Genomic DNA, 19,234 nt, shown 5'->3' on the forward strand with positions numbered 1-19,234 from the left:
CCTCCCTGGTATTGGCTCTCAGAAGTAAGTCCAGACTCCTTAGTTTGGCAAAATTTTTCAAATAAAATAAAATTAAAAAGTCTCCAGGGCACACCTGGGTAGCTTAGTTGGTTAAGCAGCTGACTTCAGCTCAGATCATGATCTCAGGATTTGTGAGTTTGAGCCCCACATTGGGCTGTCTGCTGTCAGTGCAGAGCCCACTTTGGATCATCTGTCTCCTTCTCTCTCTGCCCCTTCCCCACTCATGTGTGTGCTCTCTCTTTCTCTCTCTCAAAAATAAACATTAAAAAAAATTTTTTAAGTCTCCATGACCCAACAACCCTGCTCAGACTTGAGATGCAGCATTTCAACAGAGTAGAAACAGGGAATTAAACTAAACTAGGAGGCTATCAGGGAAAAAGACTCACAAGTGTGCTGTGTTAAGGATGAAAAAATATAAGCTTATGCAGAACAAAATAAGAATAACTTGACTTAATGGCTATTCCCAAAAAACAACCACCCTAGGGTTTCTGACAACTGTAAATCCAACATGTGACAACAAGATGCTGTCACCATCCACAAAAATGCCGCTCCCTGGTCCTGCTCTCTGGGTGATACATTTTTAAGTGGAATGTTGGCATCCTGGAGTTTTCCCAGAGGAGGATGGCTAAAGGCAGTGAGATTCTGCAGACCTAGCCAGGTACAGAAGTGTTCATTTGTTTGACTTTCATTCAATGAAATTGAGATGTGTCCTTGACCATCATAGGCCATGCTTTAAATCACAAAAGTAAGTTATGAAACCTAATAGAGCTTCAAGATCACTCTCTTCCCCTAAGACTCTAGATCCCCCTTACCCTGTTCCACATTTCCCCATTTTCAACAGCACTTATCTCTTTCTGACATACTATGTAATTTCCTTGTTTATTATGTTTTTTATTGTCTGTCTTCTCCTGCTAGTTCATCACCTCCAAAAAGGCAGAGATCTTGGTTGGCTTTATTCAGGGATGGCTCCCACATGCCTGCAATAGTACCTGGCACATAGCAGGCACTCAATAGATAAAGGATAGAGATAGTGTATATATATGTATATATATACATACTATATATGTATATATCTACATACTATATATGTATACTACATATACATATATGTATACTATATATATATACTATATATATACTATGTATATATACTATATATACTATTTATACTTAATATATATATACTATATATACTATATATATATACTATATATATACTATATATATAGTATATATATGTATATATATACTACACATATATAGTATATATATATATAGTATATATATATGTATATACACATATATATGTGTGTATATATATATATACACTACATAAATAATAGCCTAGTGGAGGCTTACATGGAATTCTGCCCATCAATTTTGTTTCTCTCCCTTTCAGCAAAATTGGAAAGTGTGCCTTCTATGTTTCCACCCAAACTGCTAATTTAATGTGCCTTCTATATTTTCACCCAAGTTGTTGGAAAGTATGGAACTATAGGTATGCTGATGCATATGCCCCAAGACTGTGTACAAGGATATTCATGGTCACAGGGTCAGACAGAACAAAAGATTACCTGCCCCTGTCAACCGGTAGAGCTCTGATATGCTCATGTAATGGACTATCATACAGGTTTGTTTTTTTCCCCCAAGTGATATGAAGGTACTTATTTATCAGATCTATGGGTACTGGTTTAACCTGATCTCCAAGATATATTATTAGATAAATAAAATGGATTTCTTTTTTTTTTTTTTTTTTTTTTTATGGCTGATTAAATCCTGCCTTTTGCAATAACATGGATGGATCTTGAGGGCGTTATGTTAAGTGAAAAAAGTCAGGTGGAGAAAGACAAATACCATATGATATCACTTATGTGTAGAATCTAAAAAAGTAGGGCTCCTAGAAACAGAGAATAAAATGATGGTACCAGGAGTTGGGGGATGAAGGAAACAAGAAGATGGTGGTCAAAAGTTACAAACCCAGTTACAAAGTGAATACATTCTGGAGGTCTAATGCACAGCATGCTGACTATAGTTAACAATACTTTAATACTTTAATGTTGTATTATATACTTTAAAGTTGCTAAGAGAGTAGATCTTTTTTTTTATGCTAAGAGAGTAGATCTTAAATACTTTCGCCACACACATGTGAGCTCACACACACACAAAAAGGTAATTACGTGAGGTGATAGAGATGTTTTTAAAATTTTTTTTTTCAACGTTTATTTATTTTTGGGACAGAGAGAGACAGAGCATGAACGGGGGAGGGGCAGAGAGAGAGGAAGACACAGAATCGGAAACAGGCTCCAGGCTCTGAGCCATCAGCCCAGAGCCTGACGCGGGGCTCGAACTCCCGGACCGCGAGATCGTGACCTGGCTGAAGTCGGACGCTTAACCGACTGCGCCACCCAGGCGCCCCGGTGATAGAGATGTTAATTATCCTCACTGAGATAATCATTTCACAATTTTTATGTGTATCAAATCATCATGTTGTACCCCATAAACCTACATGACATTATATGTCAGTTATATCTCAGGAAAGCTGGGGGATGGTGCAAAGTGCATAACAGCATTTATTATCCTTCTGTGCCTTTTGTAATCTGAAAAAATTATTATATCAGCCTTGCCCCTGCTTTTGCTTTTTGCTTTGGTTTCTTTGCTTGGATTTTGGTGGTTGCATTAGTATTTATTTTATGGGTTTGTTTAGGAATAATTGAAGAACCAAATATTAATCAAGCCCCACAGTATGTCAAGCAGATGCTAGAACATTTAAATATGCTATTTCCTTTAATCCTAGGGCACTAGGATTAGTGACAATAGTGACAATAGTGATCACTATTTCTATTTTGCAGTTGAAGAAATTGAGACTCAGTGGCTTGCCCAGGATCACATAGCTCCTGGATTCTACTGGACCTCACCCCTCCATCCCCACACCTCTGTCAGGGCACAGTCTGCCCATGCATTTCTCTGCATCTCATCCCAGTACACAGACTATGCCACGGGCCACTCCACTGGAGCATCATGGTCTTCAAGGCACTCTGTCTTCCTGGCTTGTAGGAGCCTGGCGCAGCCTGGCAGGCTCCTCCTCCCCCCCCCCCCCTCGCCCCCCCCCCCCCGCCCCCGCAGAGATGTGGAATGAGGAGGCATTTTGCCACAGCCCAGTCCGAGAGCAGGAGTCTGGCAGGTTTGTCTCTCACCTGCCCAGGAAACAGAACCTTGCAGACATGCAAGTCTACCCAACTGGGAGAACAGCCACCAGCCCTGCTATGACATGCAGGAGACCTGGTGCCTGCTCGTCCCACCAGCCTCCCTACCAGCAGTTGGGTTGCCTCGCCTACTTCAGGGCTACAGGGAGGAGAGAAGCCTCATGCCATCAGGGCAGCCTCAATATCAAGATGAGCTCTGTTATGTCTAAGGCAGAAGGCTGGAATTTAGTTAATTTTATCATTTTTAGGTAATACAACTGTTTTAATGAAAAGAGGTGACCTTGGGGCTGGTGGCGTCACAGATAAGGAGTGTGGACAGCAGCAGATGGGTGACCTTGTTCTGCTTATTAACGACTTTCCTTCCCCTTTGCTCTTCCTTACCCCCTCCCTTGATTTCATTTTCTCGTCCAAGGTTTTAACACCAGGAGAGGAAGGAATAATTAGCACAGCCAAGCCTTGGGAAAATGCTGCTTCAGGGCAATCCACATGTGCTCCGCCAGATCCACGGCCTTCAAGCAGGTCCAGGCTCCCACAGGAGGAACGAGGCAGCCAGCCTGGCTCCCCCAGGGGCAGAGGATAAGGCCGTCTGCTGGGCCAGGCCGGCTGTCTGGGCTGAGGCACTCTGGGAAGTGTTAACCCAGGTGGCTCAGGAAGTGAGGGAGCACTGCTAATTCTCAGCTGTGCTAATTCAGTCTCATTCGACAAACATTTATTGAGCGCCTGTTAGGTTAGGATTCGTAGTTAGGAGCAGGGGATTCAGAGAGAAGCGGCATCTGTCCCACCAGCCACCAAAGAACCAACCTGTGATTGTTTGGGTTGGTGGAGCCCAACGGGTGACCTGCCTAGGGATTGAAAGGAAGTTACTGGAATAGACTAAAGCGAGAAATGAACCCAAGAACTGAAACCAGAGCTGTCACTTGGCCCCGGGAAGCCCGCTCAGAAAATGGGAAGGAGCCACACCAGGCGAGGACAAGGAGAGGCTTGGAGGGTCCAAGGAAGTTCTACGTTGTAAATATTCCATCCCATTACCCCCTTAAGGACGTCTGTACTTCTCATCTTGTAGGTGCTAATTTGTGGCTTGAAAATATGTTTTCCTGAGATAAATGTCATGTGATAGGTTGTGCGTGAGTGTGTATGTGTGTGTGCTATTAATGTGCTTGAACAGCTACTGCCTCTAACCAGTCCTGTCTCTGACTTACACCCTGAGATGTTCATTCACCACACACTTCCATGAATTCTACACATCTAATTGGAAAACCACTGTGTAAAGTTTTGACATATTTAAAACATGAGACAACTTCACTGGCTTATCCATAAGGAGATGATATGATGTACTCTAAATATCGTTCTCCCGGGGCGCCTGGGTGGCGCAGTCGGTTAAGCGTCCGACTTCAGCCAGGTCACGATCTCGCGGTCCGGGAGTTCGAGCCCCGCGTCAGGCTCTGGGCTGATGGCTCGGAGCCTGGAGCCTGTTTCCGATTCTGTGTCTCCCTCTCTCTCTGCCCCTCCCCCGTTCATGCTCTGTCTCTCTCTGTCCCAAAAATAAATAAAACGTTGAAAAAAATAAATAAATAAATAAATAAATAAATATCGTTCTCCAAAAACAATCTATCCCATGTGTAAATAACTTTTCAAGTCAATGTTGGGGTAAATCCCTGGAAGTTTTCAAATAGGGGAGTTTTATTTGTTTGGCATTATTAGTTTACATTCTGTTCCACATGAGTGCCTGCACAAAAACTGTTTTAGCTGAAATATGCCTTCTCGGAGCATGCTGTCTCTTCTCTGCCTTCTAAAATAGAGTGTGCTGAACATTTTCTCCATGACTCAGGGTATTATTAATTATATAATGATAGCACTTGAACATTGTACAATACAATGCCTCCACGTGCTATTGAAGTGCATTGGGCGGTTTCCCTTTACACTGACACTGTTATCTATTATTTTTTAAATGTAAGCTTGTGTTCTTAATAATTTTTTTCCTCTTTCCCTCGATGTTAGGCTGTAACTGTTAAAAATTGCTTTTAGCATTCCAAATGTATATAGCACCCACTTTGTTGCCGATACTGATACCGATGACAGCAATGCTAACGTAAATAGCTATTTATTAAGCGGTTACCATGTACCTGGCACTGTGCTAAGCACTTCGGGAATATTTCTTCATTTAATCCTTGCAAGACTTGTATGAAGTATACTATTATTATCCACCATTTACAAATGAGGACACAGGCTTAGAGAGAGAAATTAACTTGCCCTTCTTCACACAGCTAGAGGCAATAGGGGAAGTTACACTGTCCAAATTCAGAGCTCATGCTGTTTACCACATTGCTATACTGACTCCTGCTGTGGCTTGGTCTACAAGCCAATTAAAATCAGTTACAAATATTTCTGGGGCGCCTGAGTGGCTCAGTCATTGGAGCATCTGACTTCAGCTTGGGTCATGATCTTGGGGTTTGTGGGTTTGAGCCCTGTCTCTGGCTCTGTGCTGACAGCTCAGAGCCTGGAGCCTGCTTTCAATTCTGTGTGTATCTCTCTCTCTGCCCCTTCCCTGCTCACACTGTCTCTGTCTCTGTCTCTGTCTCTGTCTCTCTCTTAAAAATAAATAGGGGCTCCTGGGTGGCTCAGTTAGTTAAGCGTCTGACTTCAGCTCAGGTCATGATCTCACAGTTCATAGGTTCAAGCCCCACGTCGGGCTCTGTGCTGACAGCTCAGAGCCTGGAGCCTGCTTCAGATTCTGTGTCTCCCTCTCTGCTCCTCCTGTGCTCACACTCTGTCTCTCTCTCTTTCTCAAAAATAAACATTTTTAAAAATTTTTTTAATAAAGATAAAAACAAAGAAACAATAAAATAATTTTTAATTAAAAAAATCATTTATAAATATTTCTAAACTAAGAGTTCCTAGGCTCTAAGTGAGAATCTATGATATTCTCCAATTTGTAAAATCCCTGAGACTTCGTGGATGTCCTTTCTTTTCTGATGTCTTTGTCTTTTTTTTTAAATTTTTTTTTCAACGTTTGTTTATTTTTGGGACAGAGAGAGACAGAGCATGAACGGGGGAGGGGCAGAGAGAGAGGGAGACACAGAATCGGAAACAGGCTCCAGGCTCCGAGCCATCAGCCCAGAGCCTGACGCGGGGCTCGAACTCACGGACCGCGAGATCGTGACCTGGCTGAAGTCGGACGCTTAACCGACTGCGCCACCCAGGCGCCCCTGATGTCTTTGTCTTTTAAGCATAGTTCAAACAGCTAAAATTGCTGACAAATTGAAGCTGGCTAACTGAGGTGTTTTGTTTTTCTGGAATAACACCTTGTTTCTCTATTGCACAAATCCTAGAATTTGTTCAGAAACAGACATAATGAACACCTTATTTATCTTTACAACTTCTCTGAGATATATTCTTGTTAGTTGGCATTGTTATGGCAGCTTTACAACTTTCAAAATGAAGTTAGGAACATCAAACACCAAAATGAGAATCCACAAGAATCGTGAATGTACACGCTCACCCCAACATTTCCTTGACCCATTGTCCCAAACTGTAGGACCACTTGGTCCCCAGAAGCCCCAGATCTGCTCAGATACCATTAGGCAAATATTTGCTCTCCTTTTCTGTTCTTTTCCACGTTTTTCCATTGCTTCCACGTTGCTTGCTGACGTGGGAGGCCCCACTCCAGGTGCCGAAGACAGCTTTCTTCCCTTCCGTTCCTTCAAGCGTGTAGCTACTATAGAATCAGAGCGGGTGCAGACTTGGTGTCTGCGATGACTTTATCTCTTCACCTTCTCAGCAAATGGCTATTCATTCTATTCTTCCAGTTTCTCAGGCCAGAAGCCCTTAAAGCATTCCTGACTCCTCTCTTCCTCATATGTCACATCCAGTCCATCAAAAAATCCTGTCAACCCTACCCCTCAAAAGACATCCAGAATCTGATTCCTTCTCACCCACCCCTGCTCACCACCTGGTCCCAGGCCATCCTCACCCTTCTACATTGTGGCAGTGCCCTCCCAGGTAGCTCCCTGCTCCCAGCTGTGCCCCCTGGTAGCCAGTTAAGTCAGACTGTGTCACTTTTGTGCTCAAAACCTGCCCATGGCCCCAGCTAACACAGAACAACACCCAAAGGCCCTTTGAAGGCCTGTCCCTGCCTCACCCTCGTCTCCCCCACCCACTCCGTCACCCTCCCCTCTCCTGTCACAGTGGCCTCCTTTAGGTAACAGTTGTATATGTGTCCTTCCGGAGTTCAGGTTTTTGTTTTTCTTTTTTTAATCTCAAGCTTTCGACCTGAAAATGAACGCTGTAATACTGGAAAGAGGTGCCCCGTGGTCCTCAGAAGCCTTGGCGCCTGCTTGACTTTCCTCACGTGCCCAGCAAGGGGGCCTGAGCAGCCCCACCCCGGGGAACTGGACGGTGCCCCCCCACACCCCAAGCAAGCAGGTGTGCTCCACCCGCCAGCGCCCGCCCCTCCCCTGCAGGCCACAGCAAACACTGGTGGCGACAGTCAGGGCACACTTTCTTTTTCTGTTTGCTGTAGGTGGCAGACTGCCCAGGGCCAGCCCAGCACTGGCATTTCAGGGAGAAATTCCTGACTGAAGAGACACCTAGAGAACACGAGAGACGTGGAAATCCCTACAGGTTGCAACAGTTGTCCTTCAAAGCAGGCTGGAAACAGGGGAGGTTAACAGGAAGGCTTGAGGGCTAGTTCAGGCCCAAGCAAAGCCAAATCAAAGAGCTGGGCATCTGGAGGCAGGACTCCTTCATAGGCCAGCCCCTCCTAAGGGTCAACTTCTGGGTGCCCACATAGCCAAGGCCAAGTTCTTTCTCCTGCTTCACCACTGCTCGGCGTCCAGGGTCAGGAAGGAGTCAGCCAGCCGGCAGACAGGTTCTCCTCCAGTTTTCTCTCAGCGGCATCACACGGCACCTGCACACAGTAGATGTCCTGTGCGTGCCCGGCTGGGCAAGCAGTGAGTCAAAGCCAGCCCACTTCCTGCCCCCCTGTTCTGACCCCCTTTTCTTTTGATTAGGAACTCAGAGGCCCCGCCCCTGTTGTTCTTAAGACCCATTCCTCAGGCTATACAGACGACTGTAATGCTTCCCCTTCTGCCTTCCCGTCCTTTTGGAGGGACAAAGGGGCCCTGCTCCCAGAAACACTGTCTCCTGGAGTCGGGAGAATTCCTGGAATGGGCAGGGACCTCGCCTGAAAAAGAGAAAGGAGAACTGTAGGCAAAGGCAGAGGGGAACAAGGGGCCAGATCAAAGAGAGCCTGGCCAGGGTCAGGAGAAGGGAGTGCCGGCAGGGAGACAAATGGGGCCCCCCCGAGGGGTCAGCGGAGGGACAGGCGTGCCTACACTCAAATGCACAGTGACAGCGCAAGAGCTCTTCAGGGAAAGACGGTCATTGCAGAGACAATAGATGGAAAAGATAAGAGAAGGTGTAAATTAATGGAGAAAAGGGCCGGCCGGAGATAAGGGGATCTCCCTCTAATTAAAAACGTACAGCCTCCCCATCTCCAGGGTTGGTGGTGTCCCAGACTGTCCTGTGTCTGAGCTGGGGTGGGAGCTGAGGTAAAGGAGGGCAGAAATCGGGCCAGTTAATGATTAGCTCCTCGCTGAGGGCTTAGAAGCTGACTCAGCTTCATCCACAGACAGGAGGAGTGAACCATCCAAAATTACCAGAGATGAAGTGAGCGACTCACCCAACTCTGGAAGAGCCCGGGGGAACCTCAGACCCCGCACAGGATCTTCACTTCTGAGGCTGGCCAGGACAAGTCTTTCTCTGATACTTCAGGCTTTTGTCATTGTTGGTTGGTTGGTTTCAATTCTGGTTCTAAGATTCTAAGCTCTGCCTCAAATACTGATTGAATTTGAACTTGATCTTGCCGGTTCCACGCCCAAAAGGGGTGCTCGGTGGCAATTTCCGGCAAGATTCATCTGCTTATGGTCAGAGCTAATTAACTAGCAGAATGGGAGAGACGGTAGATTCTAGAGCCAGGCTGCCTGAGGTCACGTCCTGCCTTGTCCACTCACTAGCTGTATGACTTAGTACAAGATCCCTGACCTCTCAGAGGGTCCAGTGTGTGCTGGGCACCGAGTAAGCACTCAACAAATGCTAGCTGCCATCATCAGCATCATTTTAATCAGTACCATCTTTCTCCCCCAACCTGGAAGCAACGCCCTGATATAACTGCAAACCCCACTTCCCGTCTGAGCAGGCCACGGCCCTCCCGCTCCCTCAGCATGGATGCCTGTGGACATATCCTAGCATGGACAGTTCAGAGGATGAGACAAAGAAACCAGGAACTCAGATGTAAGTTGTGGGGGCAGGAGGAGGTGACTACGACACCCAGGAATACTGTCTGTAAATTCCTGCATCTTCCCTCTCTCCTCACATCCAATCCTTCACCAATCCAGTCTAGTGTACCTGCACAATCAACCCTGACTCCGTCCACTTCTCTCCACCTGCACGGCTCCCCTCTCCAGTCAAGGCCACCATCATCCTCCACCTAGACTGCTGCACTAGCCCTCTGACTGTCCCCCCGACTCTGACTCCTACCTGCACCCCCTAACCTGTTTTACACACAGCATGTACAGTGATGTTTTAAAAGCTATGACTACAGAAACCACATCATTCTCCTGCGAGAGCCCCTAGCCCATCCCCACCCACCCTCAATGGCTTCCCACTGCACTCCAGATAAAATCTCAAGTTCTTACTGGCCTAAAAGACCCTGTATGACTGGCCTCTGCCCACCTGTACAATCTCATTCAGCGCCACGCTCCTCCTTGTCTACCAGGCTCCAACTTCACTGGCTTCCTTTCAGCTCTTCAAACACCCTTTCCTCCTCTTCAAAGGCCCAACTCTTTTTCAGGTCTTAGGGTCAATGGCATTTCTTGAGAAAAGCCTTCCCTGGCTACCCTCTCTAAATACCTCCCCAACTCCTCCCTCTGACTCTCTTTCACAGCATCTTGCTCATTTTGTTCACTGTGTTTGATTCTGTAATTAGATATTTCATTTTTCCTTTTTGTTTCAGTCATGGTGCTGTACCTATGTGAAAAAAGAGGCCTTGTGTGAACAATGAAGAAAGGAGGAACGGGAATAATTACATCTCCGGTATTAGAGATCCTGGCAGGAAGGAAGAGAAAGGAAGGAGACAGGGAAATAAAGCCATCAATTTTCAAAATTTTTATTCCAAGATGGCAGCGTAAAGACATTTCCATTCTCTTCTCTTTTCAAAATATATATTTTTTAATCCTAAAACATTGAAAACAAGAAACAAACACAAAATTAGAAATCCAATGCAAGTAAAAGATGTTTAACTTCAAACAAAAATATAAGAAGAACAAAATTGATGGACAAATGGTGAGTGACTCAGCACAAAGGAAGAAGGTCAAACACAAGTATTTTTTAGAGTGTGGCGTATGGGGTAGGCATCAGCAATCCCATTAATTTTGCAAAACCCCAGAAATGTTCAGATATTAGAGGCAGAAGTTGATATAGAGGATAAGGATAAGAGAGTATACTGAAAACAGAGGAATTGCTTGAAAGTCTGTGTCAGAAGCAGTCACTTCCTCACCTCTATACTGCGGTCAGGCAACTACTTCTGACCATCACCATTCCTTGACCCTGCATGTCCCCATAGTGAAACTACAGAGTCAATCTCTAGAGAAGTCAAACAGAGGAGCTTCTATCTAGGAAGTTCTACTTCCAAATACAAGAAATTCCAGAAATATATTAAAAAAGAAATTAGTTGTGTTATGGGCTGAATTGTGGCCCTTCAGAATCAATATGTTGAAATCTCAACTCCCCAGTATTTCAAAATGACGCCATTAGGGTGGGGCTCTAATCCAATATGACTGGTGTTCTTATAAGAAAAAGAGGAGACAGCAAGGACATACATGCACAGAGGAAAGACCATGTGAGGACACTGGGAGAAGGTAGCCATCTGCAAGTCAAAGAGAGAGGCCTCAGAAGAAACCAAATCTATCAATACCTTGATCTCGAACTTCTAGCCCCCAGAACTATGAGAAATACATTTTTATTGTTTAAGCCATCCAGCCTGTGGTATTTTCTTATGGCAGCCCTAACACACTAATACAGGGAGGCAGGTAATTATCCAAAAGAAAAGAACATAAGAAAACTTGAGGGCACCTGGCTGGCTCAGTTGGTAGAGCATACAAATCTTGATCTCGGGGTCATGAATTCAAGCCCACATTGGGTGTAGAGGAAGGAAAGGGTGTATTAGGTGTATTAGAAGGAAATAAGAGGAGCAGAGGGAAGGGAAGGGGAGGGAAGGGGAGGGTAGAGGAAAGGGGGAGGGGAGGGGAGGGGAAAGGAGGGGAGGAGAAACTTGAAGGACAAACTAAGTCTCTGGATCCAAGCACAAAGAATGAAGACAAAGACACAGAGTCACCAAATATCACAAATGAATAGAATATTCTAAAAGCTTCCAGAAAGGAACTATATGTCATATTTAAGGGGTCATATGTGAGAATGGAATCAATTTTTTCAACACCATCATTGGATGCTGGAAGATAATGAGATAACATCCTCAAAATTCTGAGTACAAATTATTTTCTACTTGGAATTTTATACCCAAACAGAAATCAAGTATGAAAGTAGAATAAAGACATATTTTTAGATATTTAAAGAAATTGAAAAAAACTGTACTCCCTAAACACTTTTTCAGGGAGGTACTAGAGAATATGTTCCACAAAAATGAAGTAAGTCTAAAGAGAATAAAACCTGGATCCGGCAAGCAGGGAATCCAGCAGAAAAGAGAAGAAATGAAATTCCTAAGATGACAGCAAAGAGGAGTTACATGACATCAGCTGTATAACCACAGGCCAACCAAGCAACCATTTCAGAGAGGTTGCCTGGCGACCTGTCATTGGCACAAATGTAAGTGCCAATGAGAGGCACTTAAATTTAAAAGTAAAGGAGCTACTGATGGGTGAAGGAAACTTCTCCATTAAAGAAAACTAAGTAGATAAAATAAATCGACCATTATTATCTCCAGGAAAAACAAAATTTAAACAGGAAAGGAAATATGATCAGAGTACAGAATTTGGTTTGGCCATAAATAAGATTTATAAATCTGTAATAATTAAAATTTGATTATGAGTGTAATCAGTATTGGGATATAATTATATTCTCAGAATAATAGAGGGAGAGAGGAATTTAAATGAGCTATTATTCCATAAGAGAAAGCCAGTGGTTTATGTCTAGAATTGATTGATCAAATATACCCATATTATTTTGAAATATGAATATAGGAGGCATCCTTCCATTTGATCACAATTGAATAATAAGTTTTGGACTTACTCTATAAATTTAAGCAGCTATGAAACTAAACAAAATATGTGAAGCAACTCTTTTTAGGCATCATACAAGAGCACAAGGTTGTGGTCATTGAGAGACGGGAAACACACAAAGAGAGCTCCACATCCATCCTAGTTTCCTGCTGGGAGTACCTCCCAAACCAAGGCAAAGGGAGGTAGAGCCAAATAGAAAGGAACAGTGTTCCTGAGTGAAAGAAAAAAAATTGATTTCAGGGCTACAAAGCCTACTCAAATCTGCATGGAAGGGTAATAGAGAGGAGGCAACTATGAAAAGAAGTTTCATAAATCTGCATGGGGGTCTCCCCGAGTCTTCAGCTAAATATTGTCATACATGCAGAGGAGATTCTGTGAAGTATAGCAGACAACATTTCTGGGAATATGTGAGGTGAACAGAGAGATTCTGGAGATTGGACAATGTTGGGAGAATTGGAGTTCTAACAAGCTGGACTGGAGAGGTCTTACTGAATATCCCAAGCATTCAGCTGAGACTACAGAAAGACCACTCTTGGAAAAAATGCGTGCTCTAGCTTAAGGCTTGGTTAGACCTACCCTAACAGAAACTTAAAATAAGCTTTCATATAATGCAACTGATTCCCCAGGAAAGTAACTACGTTCTAGAACAAAATTCAATGCATTTAAAAAGAAAACAACAGGGGCGCCTGGGTGGCGCAGTCGGTTAAGCGTCCGACTTCAGCCAGGTCACGATCTCGCGGTCCGTGAGTTCGAGCCCCGTGTCGGGCACTGGGCTGATGGCTCAGAGCCTGGAGCCTGTTTCCGATTCTGTGTCTCCCTCTCTCTCTGCCCCTCCCCCGTTCATGCTCTGTCTCTCTCTGTCCCAAAAATAAATAAACGTTTGAAAAAAAAAAATTAAAAAAAAAAAAAAAAGAAATAAGGTGGGGAAAAAAAGAAAAAGAAATAAGGTGAGCCAGGAGACAATGAGATGGTATAAACTGCTCTTTATGACAAAACCTAACAACTCAGAATTTTATATCCAGTGAAAATATCCTTGGGGCACTTAGGTAGCTCAGTCAGTTAAGCATCCGACTCTTAATTTCAGCTCAAGTCATGAAATCACTATTTGTGAGTTCAAGCCCTGCATTGGGCTCTTTGCTGATGGTGCAGAGCCTGCTTTTTCAATTCTGTCTCTCTTTCTCTCTGCCCCTTGTGCTCTCTCTCTAAAAAAATAAATAAATAAACTTAAAAAAATATATCCTTTTAAAGGATTGGTAAAATGAAGATATTTTCAGACAAACAAAAGCTGAGAAAATTCATGACTAGCAGATTTATACTACAAGAAATATAAAAAGTTCTTCAGGTTGAAGGGAAATGATATCAGATGAAAACAATCTAGACTGAGGGATGAAGAGCTCTGAAAGTAGTAAATATAAAAGATTTTTATGTATATAAATATAAAATACTTTTTTCTTCATTTTTAAATTTCTTTAAAAGATAATTGGCCATTTAGTGCAAAAATAATGACAATGTCATGTGAATTTACAGCATATATAGAAGTAAAATATATGCCATTATATGCAGCGGATGTATGGTAAATAGCAACTGTATTATGTGGGTGTACCATGATCTATTTAACCAGATCCTTATCAATGGACATCCAGATTTTTTTGAAATTTTGCCATTTTAAATAATCCTACAAAGAATAGCCTCACACATGTGAATGTCCTTATAATTAATATTCTACAATTCTTACATTATACATGAGGTGGTACAATATTAATTAAAGGTACACATAAGTTAATGTTGCATAACAACCCCACTTTAAAAAAATAAAGATATAGCTTAAAAATCCAATGGAGGAGACAAAATGGGATTTTAGAATATATTTTAGTATTCCAGAAGAAGTAAGGAAAGAAAGATAAGAATAACAAAGAGGGGTGCCTCAGTAGTTCAGTTGGTTAAGCATCTGACTCTTGGTTTCATCTCAAGTCATGATCCTGTAGTTGGTGACATTGAGCCCCACATCAGGCTCTGCACTGACAGCACAGAGCCTGTTTAGGATTCTCTCCTTCCCTCTCTCTCTGTCCCTCTTCTGCCTCAAAATAAATAGATAAACTTCAAAAAAAGGAAAAGAAGAATAAAGAATAAATGGGACAATTGGAAACAATAGCAAAATGTTAGGCTTAAACCCAGCCAAATCAATAATTACATTAAATGTAAATAGGCTTAACACTCCAGTTAAAAGGCAGATATTAACAAACTGGATAGAAAAAGCAAGACTAACTGCATGCTGTTTACAAAATAGATATAAAATATAGAAACACAATGCAATTACCAGAAGAAAGAGAATAAAAAGTATAAAGTAGTTGCCTCTGAGAAGGGAGCAAGGAAAAGAAAAACCTACTGGCTTTTAGCATAAACTCTTTTAACACTATTTGTGCACTTAAACAATTTGCTTGTAATGCCTTGAAAAATAGTTTTAGAAACTGAAGGAATTGTTCTGAAAGCACTTTACAAGTTGGATCTTATCCTTTATGATTTTGGAGTGCATTTTGAAATTGCAGTGAGGTACAAAAACAGAGGAATAAAACCATTCTACCCAGAAAGGCAGATGAATCATGATTATGATGTTATTTGTTCATATTTCTAGGCAGAGAGGTGGAAGTACACCCTAACATAATGAGTTCACCAGAAGCACATAACCCCCAAAACAGAAACCAGGAGTGTTCTTCTCCAGTTCCTCATGCCAGCTGGAATCCAATGGGGTCCAGACTGTAATCATAGGTGTTCATACTTAAGCCTAGCTACTCTAGTGGTGGTCAAGTCTTACAGACATTAGAGTATAGTTTTTGAATATCCATTACATGCAAGATCCTGGTCTAGGCATTACATAAGGGACACAAAATATGAGACATAGTCCTACTCTTTTCTCTTAGTGATGGAGCACAAAAATTCCTTTGCCAGTCATTAGATGATGCAGTAGATTGTTATATTAATGGCCCCCAAAGAATCATGCATCCCTGTGTCTGTATCTTTGTATGAGCTCCTTCTACATTGACTCTGTGCTTGGATATGTAGTTTGCTTTGGCCAGTGGGACATTGGCAAACATAATATAAACAGAGGACTGAAAGGTACTCGTGCATTGAGACTTACACTCTTTCTTGCTGCTTTTGGAACACAGTAACTTATGAAGAAGCTCAAGATAGCCTGCCGGGGATACACAATCCAATCATCAATGAGCACTAACCATCAGACATAAGACTGAGGTTATTTTAACAACCTAGCTCCAGCCAAGCTGGTGAGTCAGCCTAGGTGAGACCAGCCACAGAACTGTCACACTGGACCTAGCAAAACTTGCTGATGCACAGAATCATGAGTAAATAAAATGGTGCCTGTGTTATATGAATAAATTTGGCAGGTTGGTGATGCCACAACAGTTAACTGATACAACTGTGATTGATGATCTTACTGTCACAGGAACAGAATAGCAGGCCTTGAAGCCCCATCTTTTCTCTTAAAAGATTCTAATTTCATATAAACTGAGCCATATGTGATTTCCGAAGGAGTTTGAAATCCAGGCTATTTTTCTTCAACACCTAACATGACCTGAATAGTAGGATTCAGTCCCAGACTTTTAAATCTCTATTTTAAAATTTAATTTAATTTTTGAATGGTAATGCATGAACATGTTGATAAATCTAGCAATTCTACTTTGAAGTTCAATCAGAGAAACAGAATCATTAGGATACACACACACACACACACACACACACACACACACACAGAGAGAGAGAGAGAGAGAGAGAGAGAGAGAGAGAGAGAGAGATTTGTTACATCTAATTGCAGGAGCTAGTTAAGTAATCTCTGTAGGCTATTGTCTTCACATCAGTTGCTACAGTTTGAAGTCCACAGGAAGATGGAGGTAAAGTGGGGAGAGCAAGGACAAGCATGAACCCACAAGGTTGTGCCAAAATCCATGAGGAGTAAGGGGTACCAGGGTGGCTCAGGTGGTTAAGTGTCCAACTCTTGGTTTCAACTCAGGGCATGATCTCACTGTTTGTGGGTTTAAGCCCCATGTCAGGCTCTGTGCTGTCAGTGCAGAGCCTGCTTGGCATTCTCTCTCTCCCTCTCTCTCTGTCCCTTCCCTGCTCTGTGTCTCAAAATAAATAAAGATTTACAAAATAAAAAGTACTTTAAAAAATTTAAAAAAAATAAATTAAGGAAAAAAAACAACCCATGAGGATGTACTGAAATATGTATCAATTCTCACTGCCTCTGATGTTGATGTCCTGCAGGAGAGGCCAGTGCCCTCATCATACAACTAAACACAGAATTCAGAATTGGCCCAGAAGTCAGAAATGCTGAAAAAGGATCCACAGGAAGGGGAGCCATTGTGGACCTCACTGCGACTTCACTCTAACAAGGGCGGCCACAGAGAAGCAACAACATACTGAGATACAAAATAGCTTCTACTTCACTTACACCATCCAAAGTTCACACGGTAATCTCTTTCAGGGCCTCCTCATACTGGAACATACAAGAAAGAAAATTCTGGCAGATACAGTTCAGCCTAGCCGTGCTGACACATAACAAAGCCGCCACCCATACAAAAAATTCACACTGAAAAATGTCCCCCTACTCCCCTTCTCTCTCAGTTCCCCTCCCCACCAAACAACCAGTTATCAGTCTCAGTTTCTTGTGTTTCCTTCCTGAAATATTCTATGTACATGTAAATATACACATATATCTAGTACTTGGTGCATTTTACACAAAAGATCATATACTATACACATTGATCAACACCTTCCTTTTTTTTTTTAACTAAATGAGATACCTTGGAAATTTTTCCATAGCAACATAGGAATATTTGCCCTTTTTTCCTTTAGCAACTGCATACTGTACTGTGAGGGTATAGCATGATCTGTTTAACTAGACCCTTATCAATGAACATCCAGATTTTGTTGAAATTTGCTATTTTAAATAATCCTACAAAGAATAACCTCACAGATGTGTAAGTGTCCTTATAATTAATGTTCCTTGTCAACCTGGTGTGGTACCAACCCAAGCAGGCCAGAATGAGAGACTAATGGGGCCAAACAGCACATATGGGCTGCAGCTACAATGAAGTGCCTTTCCCATACTCAGCCCACTTTAAGGTCCATCATTTGTAAATTCACTTTACACCTTCTGTGCATTTCTGACTTTTTCTGTCTCTGTCCTTGCAAGATCCTCTGTCCTCTGCAAGATCCACCTTGGGCTACTGCTGAGATCATTGTGTGAAGATCCTATAATCTAACCAGCAACTTAATATTGATGGGGTCACCCTCTAAAATGCTCATCAGTGGGGCACCTGGGTATCTCAGTCAGTTAAGTGTCTGACTCTTGGTTTCTGCTTTGTCATGGTCTCACAGTTCGCGTGTTTAAGCCCCAAGTCAGGCTTGCATGAGTCTGCTTAGGATTCTCTCTCTGCCTCCTCCCCCCCTCCTCTGCTCACTCGCACTCTCTCAAACGTGCACGCTCTGTCTCAAAAATTAAAAAATGAAATAAAAACTTAAAAAATAAAATAAGATGCGCATCAGTGAAAATACTCTTAATGATATAGATAAAATTATCAAAAACAAAGTAACATGGAAATCTACTGACAGATAAAACAAGTGGTTGACAAAGCTGCAAAATCATTTATTGTTCCACCATCTTAATGTTCCATTTTCCAATGGCAGAAATTGCAACCGTCAGGCTGCATAGAGCAAAGAAACGTGAGACCCACAAAGAAAGAAATTGCCCAGTTTCTTTTCCTAAGAACACTTTCATTGATTTTTTTCCATTATTGAGTGTTTGCTTAAAGGCCCTTTCACCCTTCATCCCCAAGGGTTTTATAAATATCACATTTGCTTCATTCATACTTTAAAGATCTGGCTTCTCTAGAAAGGAAATATTTTTCTTTTAGGAGTCATTGTTTTAAAACATAAGCATAGACTGTCTTGACTCATAGCATAATGGAGTGGAGGGGATAAGACATGTACACAAAAGAAGAAAACTGGGCCGCTTGTAATAGTACATCTCAAAGCAGTTTGTTATGTTGTCCTAACAAAATCCCTCAAAGAGGGCACCTGGTTAGCTCAGTCAGTTACACTCTAACTTCCGCTCAAGTCATGATCTCACGGTTGGTGAGTTCGAGTCCTACATTGGGTGAGCACGAGACCCACTTTGGGTGAACACAAGCCCCGCCTCAGGTGAGCCCTGCTTCTCTCTCTCTCTCTCTCTCTCTTTCCCTCTTCTCTCTCTGCCCCTCACTCACTTGTGCCCTCTCTCCCTCTCTCCTTCAAAAAAAAAGAAAATCCCTCAAAGAGCAGTGAGAAAATGATGAGGGCAACCTATCTGTCCTGGAGCTTCCACCTGACCTCTTTCAGCCTTTTCTGATTCCTTCCATCCCCAACAGGCTGTGGCTTTAGGAGGCATTTACTGGACAGCATGGTAGAAGATCCAGATTGCAGAGTCAAGATTTTTAGCCAGAAAGGAGAGCAGTCTCAAGAAATAGTGTGAAGTCCTTTGAGCCAGAACAAAATATAGTTGCATGAAAATAGGGAGAACTGGGTTGAAGTTGGATTGGAGAATCCCTGAAATGCCAGGTTTGCAAAAAGAGTGTAGTTATCTGTGCAAACATAGGCCCCAAAAGTGGCTCAATGGGAAAATGCCTGATTAGGAAATATTAAGAACCATTTTATAAATGGATA

At 42.6% G+C, this 19,234-nt stretch overlaps 1 long non-coding RNA gene across 1 annotated transcript; it reads left to right on the forward strand.

The window, feature by feature from the left end:
• Positions 1–520: 520 nt before the first annotated feature.
• Positions 521–18,814, forward strand: LOC121032662 (uncharacterized). The gene is made up of 4 exons (XR_005791421.1): positions 521–531; positions 11,262–11,267; positions 12,597–12,604; positions 18,679–18,814. It is a non-coding gene; the product is annotated as an uncharacterized LOC121032662 (long non-coding RNA).
• The last annotated feature ends 420 nt before the right edge of the window (positions 18,815–19,234 follow it).

This window comes from Herpailurus yagouaroundi, unplaced genomic scaffold (genome assembly GCF_014898765.1).
Source record: "Herpailurus yagouaroundi ecotype Mexico unplaced genomic scaffold, PumYag 142, whole genome shotgun sequence".
Classification (NCBI taxonomy): domain Eukaryota; kingdom Metazoa; phylum Chordata; class Mammalia; order Carnivora; family Felidae; genus Herpailurus; species Herpailurus yagouaroundi.